The sequence below is a fragment of the Schistocerca nitens genome, chromosome 3 (genome assembly GCF_023898315.1).
Source record: "Schistocerca nitens isolate TAMUIC-IGC-003100 chromosome 3, iqSchNite1.1, whole genome shotgun sequence".
NCBI classification, from domain to species: domain Eukaryota; kingdom Metazoa; phylum Arthropoda; class Insecta; order Orthoptera; family Acrididae; genus Schistocerca; species Schistocerca nitens.
Window position 1 is genome coordinate 611,177,431 of NC_064616.1, and position 13,053 is coordinate 611,190,483.

General features: G+C 42.1%; 1 pseudogene; it reads left to right on the forward strand.

Moving 5' to 3' along the window:
- Positions 1-12,565: 12,565 nt before the first annotated feature.
- Positions 12,566-12,682, forward strand: LOC126250138 (5S ribosomal RNA; annotated as a pseudogene).
- The last annotated feature ends 371 nt before the right edge of the window (positions 12,683-13,053 follow it).

The following is a 13,053-nucleotide window of genomic DNA, read 5'->3' on the forward strand; positions in this document are numbered from 1 at the left end:
TAGTTTTTATTGCCGTTTCAAATATACCGGTCATTTTTGAAACCCCTGTATATTCGCCAGTATTAGCACGAAGTTCGTCTCGCACCGTACGCTGATTTAAAGAGTATACATGCAGACGTAAATGTATAAAGAAGTTGACTGAACGGCTCAGTGTATCTCGTCGGCAATATTTGTCACTCAGTAGGGCCCCTTTCGATCAGACTATGCAGCGTCTGATGCTGACAAGATGGGCATGAACGTCTTTCATACAGTCATTTTTTTCATGTGATGGTGTTGTCCGGGACGATCTGCACACACGGACGTTAAAACCACTTCCTGCCACTACTCGGTTATCGACATGTCACCTTGTGCCAATCTTTCCGTCTAGAAAGTTACAAATTTCTCGGATTAAGGTCACTGGTTAAAACTGAATTTCTGTTCTAATCACAGTTCTTCATAGTTGGAAAGTATGTAAACATATATTGTGCTCAGAAACAGTCTGAAAAGCTTTTAAGGTTGTTGCAGGTTAGGTTCTATTGAGAAATGATAGTTAAGGAAAACAGAGATACTTCGCGCCGTTACCGAGTTAATTAGCACTGGAGTTAGCCAATCAAATTCAAGCGTCCCGCCAGAGACGGTGTCGCCAAACGTGTACTACGTTTGACTCCCTAAAACGGAACAAGAGAGCGATACAAAAATTCTACATGCGAGGGTAGTAAGAATCGAGCCCGGGCTTTGTGCTGAACAATCTCGTGCGCTATCAACTGCGCTATGAGAACAACTGACACTAATTGTATCTGGCGGGCCGCTTGTATTTCGGGTGCAACGGCCTAATTGGCTAACTTCAGGGGTAATTAACTCAGCAACAGTGCAACGTATCGAATTTTTTTCTTAACAATCATTTGTCAGAATCAGCTACCCTGCAACACCTTTACAATGTTGTTTTGCTACATCATCTCTGTCCATGCCTGAGTATTGTATAAAAAACGTATACACTACACATCTTAGATCGAAATATAGAGAAGTTATTAGTGTAAATATTATTAAAACCGAACTTACAGGTGTTCCTAGACTTCTGAATGCTTTTGATTCAGTGTCACATCAAAGCCTTCTAAATAAAATACGTTTGTGTGATATATGTATCCAGGTCTGCACCGAATCAGAAGCATTCTCACGGGCGAGACGCAGCACGTTGTCCTGCATAATGTGTAATCTCCAAACACTAAAGTAGCGTCTGGTGTACCCCAGGAGGGTGTAATAGGACTATCGCTGTTCATGTTTTACGTCAGTGATGTAGAGGATAGTGCGAGTTTGTAATCTCAAGCTTTTCACAAATGATTCAGTTATCCGCGAGTAAATTCTGTCAGGTAAGAATTGCAGTACTACCCAGTTAAGTCTCGGCGTAATATACTGACGAAAACGTGAGGTGTCACACCATGGACAGTTTGACCTAGCGTTACCACAGAGATAATCTAGTATTTTAATGCCTGCCGTATAGTTAGATTACAATTTCATCCTTATGCAAACTTATATTCTGTATTTTAGATACGGAAATCGCCATTCCGACGATGAGAACTGGTGTTACGAGGGCGAGCAGACAAGTAGCCCTTCTGAATTTTTTATCTGAAAACTCTTAAAGCTTTAAAAAAACGGATTAACATCCTACATCATTATTCTTTATATCTACATATCTGCACCCTCTGCCGATAGAGGGCTCCAAATTGTTGCATGTAACATGATGCTGTGTGACCTAACTACGTCGGTGCGTGCGAAACAGCGTGGTGTTATCGAGTTTCGTATTCGAAGAGTTCTTCCACACAAGGAGCACCCTCTTCTTCAGCGTCACAATGCCACACCATACACGAGCGCTGCGATATCTGCAACAATCCGACGCCTTGTGCTCACTGTCATGGACCATCCACCACACAGTTTCAACTTGTCCCCATCTGATTTTCAGCTGTTTCTAAAACTTAAAGAACATCTTCTAGCATTTCACTTTGATGGTGACGAAGCACTGCAAGTAGAGGGGAGGTTCTGGCTCCGTTGAAGTAAAACATTCTACCGTGACGGTGTCAACAAACTTCCCTCTTGTCGGGAGAAATATGTTCGTTGACAGCGTGACTGTTCTGAGAAATAAATTTTAGGCATGAAGTCTAAAGATGTAGAACGTTAATAACGTTCATGTTCTTTAAAAAGCTTTAAGAGTTTTCACATTAAAAATTCGGAGCCATTATTTTTCACTATGCCCTCGTAGTAGCTTTTCAATGTGTCAAACATTGCTGGAAGTTTTTAGGTGGAGATTGCAACACAGCATTCCCAGAGAACTTGCACGTGCACCTTATCACCAACTTTCGGACTTTGAGCAAAGTCAAATCATTGATGTGATACATTAAAAAATTATGTATGATTGTTGTTCAGCAACATCAAAAGCTGTTTACCACCTGGAATGAGACACATAAATCAGATATCTTTTTGTATTTATTTTTATAATTGTCATACGAACTGCTCAGAGAGTTGATCTTAAGCTTCGATACATGCCATGAACGTTACAAATTAGTTGCATACGTCAGATTATTAACCACAATGTCCACTATAGCTTAGCGAAAACTTCTCTTCGATATAATCACTTGTTCTAAATAGATTTTGAGTGGCGTGTCTGAGCTGCTTCACCGTGCGTAAGACGGGACGCATACTCATGGAACTCGGAACATACCTGCTATCCACGGGCTTAGCTTGACCTTGATAGAAGCAAGTAATGCATACGATCTTGTGGCTGTCAGAAAGACGCATCCCACTTGGTACGTTCTCAGAAGTTTCCAGATTTAGTACGCTTGTAACTCGAGAGGAATATGAACAACCGTAACTGTGTTTTCCCAAAGAAACTTTCCCGTTTTTGTTGGTCTGCAAGATGACTCACGTTATGTTTTTGAATAAAAGCGCCAGTCGACACGTTCTAAATGCAAGCGTTAGCTACAGAAGGCATGAAGTATAAAATAATGAGATGTATTTTTACTATTTAGTTGAATATTTGCGCGTTTTACTGAACATATGTGGCAAATTTAAACTGTAGGCCGGGGGAGGGGGTGAACCACTACCGCTACCATTCGCGAGCCAAGTATGGAAAGGAACTTTCAAACGGTCGCAAATTCCGGTTGCCCTTTGTCTATCCGGGTCCTGCACACAGTTCTAATTTGCGAAAATGTTCATTACAAAAGAATTATCTGTTAACTTCCCTGCTAAAAATTTCTACATTTACACTCACTGTTGCGGCAGTTACGTTCACACACCGAGAAAAATATGTATAAGAAGTGGGTGTACATCACCGTAAAACGCAAAATTCCGAGAGCGAGAGCCTTTGTCTACATACTGCTTCCTTGTTGTCAACGCTGATTTGTTTGTGTCATTCTGAAATCATTATTTGTCACCAGGTTCATGTAAATCATTGACACATTTTTGTAACACCTATATTTTCAATCTGCATCATCAATTTACGTCACAGCAGACTTATTACTAATCGTTATTACATATTACACTGGAAATAAATTGCCTGTTAACGTATGTTTATGTACAACACTTTATTTAATTTCAGTTTCTAACAAGTTTAATGACCCTGACAAGTAGCTGTTCCGTTATAACGAGAAATTCTAAATCCCCAATACAAATATGTGGGACTCGTAATGACCATTGACTAGTCAACATTTCTAAAAAGGCCCACGTCTGCATACGATACGTTTCCCTTTCCCAGTTCAACATCAGCAAAACGATTAGGTGACTCCACACTTCACACATTAAATGTAACTACGGCCTTGATGTCCCTTCTTTTTTCTTTGTTGTTATTTCAGTTTACCAGGAAATGACGGGCTGCAACAGACAAAAGCATCTCTTCAGCGAATAGTTACACACAGTTGAAACAAGTTTTGAACAACTTAAATAACAGATGAAAATAAATGTTTTTAGAAGCACATTGTGAACAGTTTTTATGATGTTTAAAACTATTTAGACGTTTTTACTTTACAGTTAAAATATAAGCATAGGTGACGTTAATGGTGCTATGGTATAATGGTGATTCGGATGGTGCATAAAATGATCATGGCCATGATGGAGATGAAATGATGACTATGACTATTGGGTCCTCTGGAACTGTAAGTATCGACTAAAAGTCAGTGAGGTAAAGGAAGGGGGAGACAGAAAAATGGAAGATGGTGTGATGTGGAGCGTTGTGTCTAGAGAAGGAAAGTGGGGTATATCTCGCGATGTATTTCATCTTTGGGTAGTGGGAGTTGGCTGAAGTTCCAACAGGAAAGGATAGATGAGGAACGGAGATGCACAGGTGGTGGAATTTGGATGTATTGAGGCAGAATGGCACCAGGATTGGTTAACTTTGTATGGGTTATTGGATGCTGCGGATGGGTTATGGGATTAATGTATTGAATTCTTAAGTCCTGTAAGAAGAGACGGAGGTGTGCGAAGTGGATGAGCTGATACATGATGTAAGTTGGTGAAGATACGAGTATGTGGAAGGCTAGACGAAGTGCATATCTTTCCAGGATTCAAACCGACTTGCAGAATTTAGAGTAGGTGGAGATCAAGGCTATGTTGACGTATATTAAGTTATTAATATTATCACATCATATGAGAAATAAAGACATGACAGTAAAGTTCTTGACCTCCTGCTCTGGATTACGTTCAAAACCTCTTCATTGTGTTTGATTTTGGGATGTTATTGGGCTCTGTTGACGAATATCTGTTGGGACGTTATGCTCGGCACCTCCTTCCAGCTGTTCAAAAGGACTAGGCTATATACCTGCATAGGGCCTCACCCTCTCCTCTGTCTCACATCATCGCCAACCAAATGCTACACTACGTTCTAGACGCACTCATCGGCTAAAATAGTTAACGTTTGAAATGCAAGCCACCGAAATGGCGTCGGATCGTAAGAGATAAACCAGTCAGTCAGCCACATTGAATGAACGAATCAATCACAAAAGATTCAAACAAATATTTCATCATTGGAATTCCAAAAATATATACTGTGCGCTAACTTAGCAGAAACCAGAGATATACATAACTGATCTGCTTTACGTTTTCTTCATTATTCAACAAGTGTAACGAGTGTTTTATTTGGGGACCACTGCTAGCTCAGAAGATCTTTATATGGATTTCTGTTAGCCATTATGATCATACACAACAGCGATTTGACCTCTAAGACTTCATAAAGGCCTTTTCCCGAATTCCCCATGCATAATAGTCTTCAGCGGTATGCATCCATGTTTCTCCTTCGTGTTTTATAATACAGAAACTAGTAACACAAACCGATCTTAAATTTCACGTTTCAGAAAAAGTTTTGAAAACACAGTTATTTCGAAGATCTTCCGTCCACTACCTACACGAGACAAATATGAAAAATCCTCTTTCATGAAAATTGCTTATTCTACCCCCTCCGGACCCCATCCCACAACGGACCAGAATTTTCCCAATCGGTTGCGTCTACCGTTATCCCATGTGAAAGAACGAACACACGCAGGCTAGCCGGTACACTGGCCCTCGTTAACTTTCTGGGCGGCTTCGTTCTGGGGCCGGCGCTTGTCCCCGAATCCCGGAAGTGGCGTGCTAATGCCTGCCTCTATCCGGGCGCGTCGTGCAGAATTCTGATACGATAACAATAAAGCCTTATTACACACCATACGTTTGCAATTATTGCTCGATGATTGAAACAGATTATTCAGCGATTTTAACTATACGTGGTGGTCAGAAACAGTCCGAAAAGCTTGTAAGGATGTTGCAAGGTATGGTGTGCTGAGAAATAACTGTTAAGAAAAAAATTCGTTACATTACGCCGTTTCCGAGTTAATTATCATTAAAGTTAGCCAAGCAGACCGTTGAGTACGCAAATTCAAGCGCTCCGCCAGAGACGGTGTCGCCAAGCGTGTACTTCATTTGGTTTCCTAAAACCTAACAAGACAGCGACACAAAAACAGGGCACGGGACGGTAATAAGGATCGAACACGAGCCAATGGCAGGGCAGTCTCGTGCGCTATCATCCACGCCATAAGAACATCTGACACTAATTATATCTATGGGGCCACATAAATTTCCACGCGCAACGGCCTAATTGGTTAACTTCATTGCTAATTATCTCGGAAATAGCGCAACGTATCGAATTTTTGCCTTAACAATTGTTTCTCAACCCAACCTCTTCTGCAACACCCTCGCAAGCTTTTCATACTCTTTCTGACCATCCCGTATATATTTCATATACTATTTCAATTAATAATTGTTGTTGTTGTTGTGGTCTTCAGTCCTGAGACTGGTTTGATGCAGCTCTCCATGCTGCTCTATCCTGTGCAAGCTTCTTCATCTACCAGTACCTACTGCAACCTACATCCTTCTGAATCTGCTTAGTGTATTCATCTCTTGGTCTCCCTCTACGATTTTTACCCTCCACGCTGCCCTCCAATGCTAAATTTGTGATCCCTTGATGCCTCAAAACATGTCCTACCAACCGATCCCTTCTTTTAGTCAAGTTGTGCCACAAACTTCTCTTCTCCCCAATCCTATTCAATACCTCCTCATTAGTTACGTGATCTACCCACCTTATCTTCAGCATTCTTCTGTAGCACCACATTTCGAAAGCTTCTATTCTCTTCTTGTCTAAACTATTTATCGTCCATGTTTCACTTTCATACATGGCTACAGTCCATACAAATACTTTCAGAAACGACTTCTTGACACATAAAACCATTCTCGATGTTAACAAATTTCTCTTCTTCAGAAACGATTTCCTTGCCATTGCCAGTCTACATTTTGTATCCTCTCTACTTCGACCATCATCAGTTATTTTGCTCCCCAAATAGCAAAACTCCTTTACTACTTTAAGTGTCTCATTTCCTAATCTAATTCCCTCCGCATCACCCGACTTAATTCGACTACATTCCATTATCCTCGTTTTGCTTTTGTTGATGTTCATCTTATATCCTCCTTTCAAGACACTGTCCATTCCGTTCAACTGCTCTTCCAGGTCCTTTGCTGTCTCTGACAGAATTACAATGTCATCGGCGAACCTCAAAGTTTTTATTTCTTCTCCATGGATTTTAATACCTACTCCGAATTTTTCTTTTGTTTCCTTCACTGCTTGCTCAATATACAGATTGAATAACATTGGGGGGAGACTACAACCCTGTCTCACTCCCTTCCCGACCACTGCCTCCCTTTCATGTCCCTCGACTCTTATAACTGCCATCTGGTTTCTGTACAAATTGTAAATAGCCTTTCGCTCCCTGTATTTTACCCCTGCCACCTTTAGAATTTGAAAGAGAGTATTCCAGTCAACATTGTCAAAATCTTTCTCTAAGTCTACAAATGCTAGAAACGTAGGTTTGCCCTTCCTTAATCTAGCTTCTAAGATAAGTCGTAGGGTCAGTATTGCCTCACGTGTTCCAACATTGCTATGGAATCCAAACTGATCTTCCCCGAGGTCGGCTTCTACCAGTTTTTCCATTCGTCTGTAAAGAATTCGCGTTATTATTTTGCAGCTGTGACATATTAAACTGACAGTTCGGTATTTTTCACTTCTGTCAACACCTGCTTTCTTTGGGATTGGAATTATTGTATTCTTCTTGAAGTCTGAGGGTATTTCGCCTGTCTCATACATCTTGCTCACCAGTTGGTAGAGTTTTGTCGGGACTGGCTCTCCCAAGGCCGTCGGTAGTTCCGATGGAATGTTGTTTACTCCGGGGGCCTTATTTCGACTCAGGTCTTTCAGTGCCCTGTCAAACTCTTCACGCAGTATCGTATCTCCCATTTCATCTTCATCTACATCCTCTTCCATTTCCATAATATTGTCCTCAAGTACATCGCCCTTGTATAGACCCTCTATGTACTCCTTCCACCTTTCTGCTTTCCCTTCTTTGCTTAGAACTGGGTTTCCATCTGAGCTCTTGATGTTCATGCAAGTAGTTCTCTTTTCTCCAAAGGTCTCTTTAATTTTCCTGTAGGCAGTATCTATCTTACCCCTAGTGAGATAAGCCTCTACATCCCTACATTTGTCCTCTAGCCATCCCTGCTTAGCCATTTTGCACTTCCTATCGATCTCATTTTTGAGACGTTTGTATTCCTTTTTGCCTGCTTCATTTACTGCATTTTTATATTTTCTCCTTTCATCAATTAAATTCACTATTTCTTCTGTTACCCAAGGATTTCTACTAGCCCTCGTCTTTTTACCTACTTGATCCTCTGCTGCCTTCACTACTTCATCCCTCAAAGCTACCCATTCTTCTTCTACTGTATTTCTTTCCCCCATTCCTGTCAATTGTTCCCTTATACTCTCCCTGAAACTCTGTACAATCTCTGGTTCTTTCAGTTTATCCAGGTCCCATCTCCTTAAATTCCCACTTTTTTGCAGTTTCTTCAGTTTTAATCTACAGGTCATAATCAATAGATTGTGGTCAGAGTCCACATCTGCCCCTGGAAATGTCTTACAATTTAAAACCTGGTTCCTAAATCTCTGTCTTACCATTATATAATCTATCTGAAACCTGTCAGCATCTCCAGGCTTCTTCCATGTATACAGCCTTCTTTTATGATTCTTGAACCAAGTGTTAGCTATGATTAAGTTGTGCTCTGTGCAAAATTCTACCAGGCGCCTTCCTCTTTCATTTCTTAGCCCCAGCCGGCCGCGGTGGTCTAGCGGTTCTAGGCGCTCAGTCCGGAACCGCGCGACTGCTACGGTCGCAGGTTCGAATCCTGCCTCGGGCATGGATGTGTGTGATGTCGTTAGGTTAGTTACGTTTAAGTAGTTCTAAGTTCTAGGGGACTGATGACCTCAGATGTGCTCAGATGTGCTCAGATGTGCTCAGAGCCATTTGAACCATTTTTGAATCTTAGCCCCAATCTATATTCACCTACGTTTCCTTCTCTCCCTTTTCCTACTACCGAATTCCAGTCACCCATGACTATTAAATTTTCTTTACCCTTCACTATCTGAATAATTTCTTTTATTTCATCATACATTTCTTCAAATTCTTCGTCATCTGCAGAGCTAGTTGGCATGTAAACTTGTACTACTGTAGTAGGCGTGGGCTTCGTATCTATCTTGGCCACAATAATGCGTTCACTATGCTGTTTGTAGTAGCTTACCCGCATTCCTATTTTCCTATTCATTATTAAACCTACTCCTGCATTACCCCTATCTGATTTTGTGTTTATAACCCTGTAGTCACCTGACCAGAAGTCTTGTTCCTCCTGCCACCGAACTTCACTAATTCCCACTATATCTAAATTTAACCTATCCATTTCCCTTTTTAAATTTTCTAACCTACCTGCCCGATTAAGGGATCTGACATTCCACGCTCCGATCCGTAGAACGCCAGTTTTCTTTCTCCTGATAACGACATCCTCTTGAGTAGTCCCCGCCCGGAGATCCGAATGGGGGACTACTTTACCTCCGGAATATTTTACCCAAGAGGACGCCATCATCATTTAATCATACAGTAAAGCTGCATGCCCTCGGGAAAAATTACGGCCGTAGTTTCCCCTTGCTTTCAGCCGTTCGCAGTACCAGCACAGCAAGGCCGTTTTGGTTAGTGTTACAAGGCCAGATCAGTCAATCATCTCTGTTGCCCTTGGAACTACTGAAAAGGCTGCTGCCCCTCTTCTGGAACCACACGTTTGTCTGGCCTCTCAACAGATACCCCTTCGTTGTGGTTGCACCTACGGTACGGCTATCTGTATCGCTGAGGCACGCAAGCCTCCGCACCATCGGCAAGGTCCATGGTTCATGGGGGGGAGGGGGGGGGGGCAATTAATAATATGAAGCTGAAATTTCAGTGGTAGTTGTTGCAGTTGTTAGATACTATCATAACTACTATACAACCCCTTCAGCTGGTTTTCTTTGTTTAAAGATGTTCGTTTTTGAATAACATAACCTCACAATACTACCTATTAGAAGGTGGGGTTAGTTCAGCGACTTGTCATGGTTGAAAAATTACTCCTCACAGAATCTTTTACATTTCGGTGAGTTTTTCATTAATAAATATGAGAAGAACATTAGACAGTAATTGTTGGTCTGTAGATATATGTCTGCAGTACTGTTGCGGCCGGCCGGGGTGGCCGAGCGGTTCTAGGCGCTACAGTCTGTAACCGCGCGACCGCTACGGTCGCAGGCTCAAATCCTGCCTCGGGCATGTATGTGTGTGATGTCCTTAGGTTAGTTAGGTTTAAGTAGTTCTAAGTTCTAGCAGACTGATGACCTCACAAGTTAAGTCCCATAGTGCTCAGAGCCATTTGAACCAGTACTGTTGCGCATTGAAATATACGAGATAAAACGAATTGCGCAGCCTAGTAACAAAGTGGAGTACCGTGCGCTAATTCGTTTCCTGATTTGAAGGTGAATAACGCTGCAACAGTCCATGTTGAGTTCCTGGAAGTCTATGACAACGGTGCTCCATCGTATGACACAGTCGCTAGGTGGTAAACATGTCTCAAAGGCGAATAACGGAGCGACAGATCATCTCTCTTTGAGGAACGAGGAATGTCAGTAGAAGTGAGGGCCCTGGTGCTCGAAGACAGGCGTATCACAATCGAAGCAACTGTGCAAAACTTAGAAGTCATTCGTCGATCCGCTTCCACATAAACACTTGATATTTAAAAGCAAAGGTCGCCGCCCACTGGGTTCTGCGACACTTACCTCCAAAAAGCCCCCAAAGTAACGCAGCAGCGGAAATTTTGGAACTGTGTAATCCATACAACTTTTTTAGCCGTTTAATCATCATGAACGAGTGTTGGATGTGTCGCTATGGGTATAGACAAATGATCAAAGCGAGAAGTGGAGAAATGGGGGTCCACCACTGCTGAGAAAGGTGAAGACCCCAGCATCATCAGGCAAAGTTATACTGCCAAAAGGAGGTACGACGTTCGGATCACAGATTTACTCACAACTTTGTGCACTTTTAGTAGTCCATTAGGACAACACAATGTGCAAGTAGTGAGACGTACTACCTAGGCGATTTAGAGAAAATAGGAAGAGAAGTTTTATACATCAATGATTTACCTGTGTGTTGCTGCCCTATCCACAAGCTGGCGGCAGGCATGTGGTTAGCTTTCAAGCTCTGTAATCTGTACATAGCTGGGTCGAGTCCCGCTCATGTCCTTTTTTAACGTATATTTGTTTCAACACTAGTCATATTATTTCATACATATTACATTTGAAAGGTAATATGATGAAAAGACAAGTGTATTTACATGAACGTTTGTTGAAGTTCCAATGCTGTTTCGCTGCATGTCAGTTTTTATCATCACAACAATTATTATATCTATAGCTGTCGATAAGTAATTTCAAGGATGCGGGCCAGGCTTTGGAAGCCAGACTCAAACATCGATAATTAAAGATGTTAATAAGTTTATTCGTTAATACTATGAGCTACAATATACCAGAATATGAGCTTAATTAACGGTTAATCATCGGATGTGCTTCGAAATTACAAGTTGAACACAGGCACGGAAAACATAAATCAAAACGGCATCTACTACATCGAATAAACGCAGTTTTCCCGCGTGCGTAAGAAATCTTCAGATTTTCTAAGGAAACACAAAGCTCGCTGATAATTTGAAAAATTTCTCTTTTTCCCGACAATTTTGATGCGAACTATGCGTAAGGTAACATTTTCTTAAATATCGGTACCGAAAATTGGTGACGTACGATTCAATGTCTTTTAATAGCATGATCACAAGAAACGATTTCTCGTTCGTTGTCAGTCAAATATGAATAAGTCTGAAGGCGATTGATAAAGCTTTTGACTTGCCAATAGAAATAAAAGTCGCATAATGTTTATTGTAATAATGAAAATTGGTAAACAGCCAAACAGCTTTGGAAATTCAATATGCATTCATGCAAACACACGCGTCTTTTCATCATATTATCTTTCAAATGTAATACATCTGTAACAATGTGACTAGTGTTGAAAAAAATAAAAATTTAAAAAAAGACGTGAACGGGACTCGATCTAGCGATCCACAGTTTACAGACCTCCTTTCTTTCACTTCATTTAGTTGCTCATTGTTCGTGCAATTGGTCTGCGCGAACGTCACATGATACCCGTTCCTGTTCATCGTTGATTCCTTCACTCAGGGGACGCTTGAACGTAACCATATGATCGTCACCAGCTCGTGCTAAGGGTCGCAACACACCGTTACATCATTAACGCGTAAAATTTCTCGTGCGATTTTCTCGAAATCGCCTAAATAGTACCTCTTACTACCTGCACACCGTGTTGGCCTAATGGACTATTAAAAGTGTACAATGTCTGAAGTAAATCCGTAATCCGAACGTCGTGACCTCCCCTTGTGAGTGTTACTGGGACTACCACTATGCGTTGAGACAGTTTACGTTCGTAAGAGAGCAAAATTTCACAAGAACAATCTGCTGACATTTCCTGACGAGGTTACGGGCGGCTGCCAAGACGAAGCGTCGCGGGAAACTGTCCAACGGTGTTTTTGCTACATGACGACGCTCAAGTTTTTTTTGCGCAGGACACTGTCAGAAATGCCGCTTCATTGTGCTATTAAAATATTGCCTCCCCCCCCCCCCCCCGGCAACGGCCTTGCCGCAGTGGATACACCGGTTCCCGTGAGATCACCGAAGTTAAGCGCTGTTGGGCGTGGCCAGCACTTGGATGGGTGACCATCCAGCCGCCATGCGCTGTTGCCATTTTTCGGGGTGCACTCGGCCTCGTGATGCGAATTGAGGAGCTACTCGACCGAATAGTAGCGGCTTCGGTCAAGAATACCATCATAACGACTGGGAGAGCGGTGTGCTGACCCTACGCCCCTCCTATTCGCATCCTCCTGTGAGGATGACACGGCGGTCGGATGGTCCCGGTAGGCCACTCGTAACCTGAAGACGGAGTGCTTTCCCCCCACCCCCACACCCTGCTGGTTTAGCACTTAGTGGCTTGGTTTCTTCCTCTTTCCACGGATAAAAAAAAACACTGGGTGGCAGGCATTTCCAGAATGACATCGGAGTGATATTCAAGGTGGAACGTTTCGTGAACAACCAAAATGCAGACCTCTACAACTAAG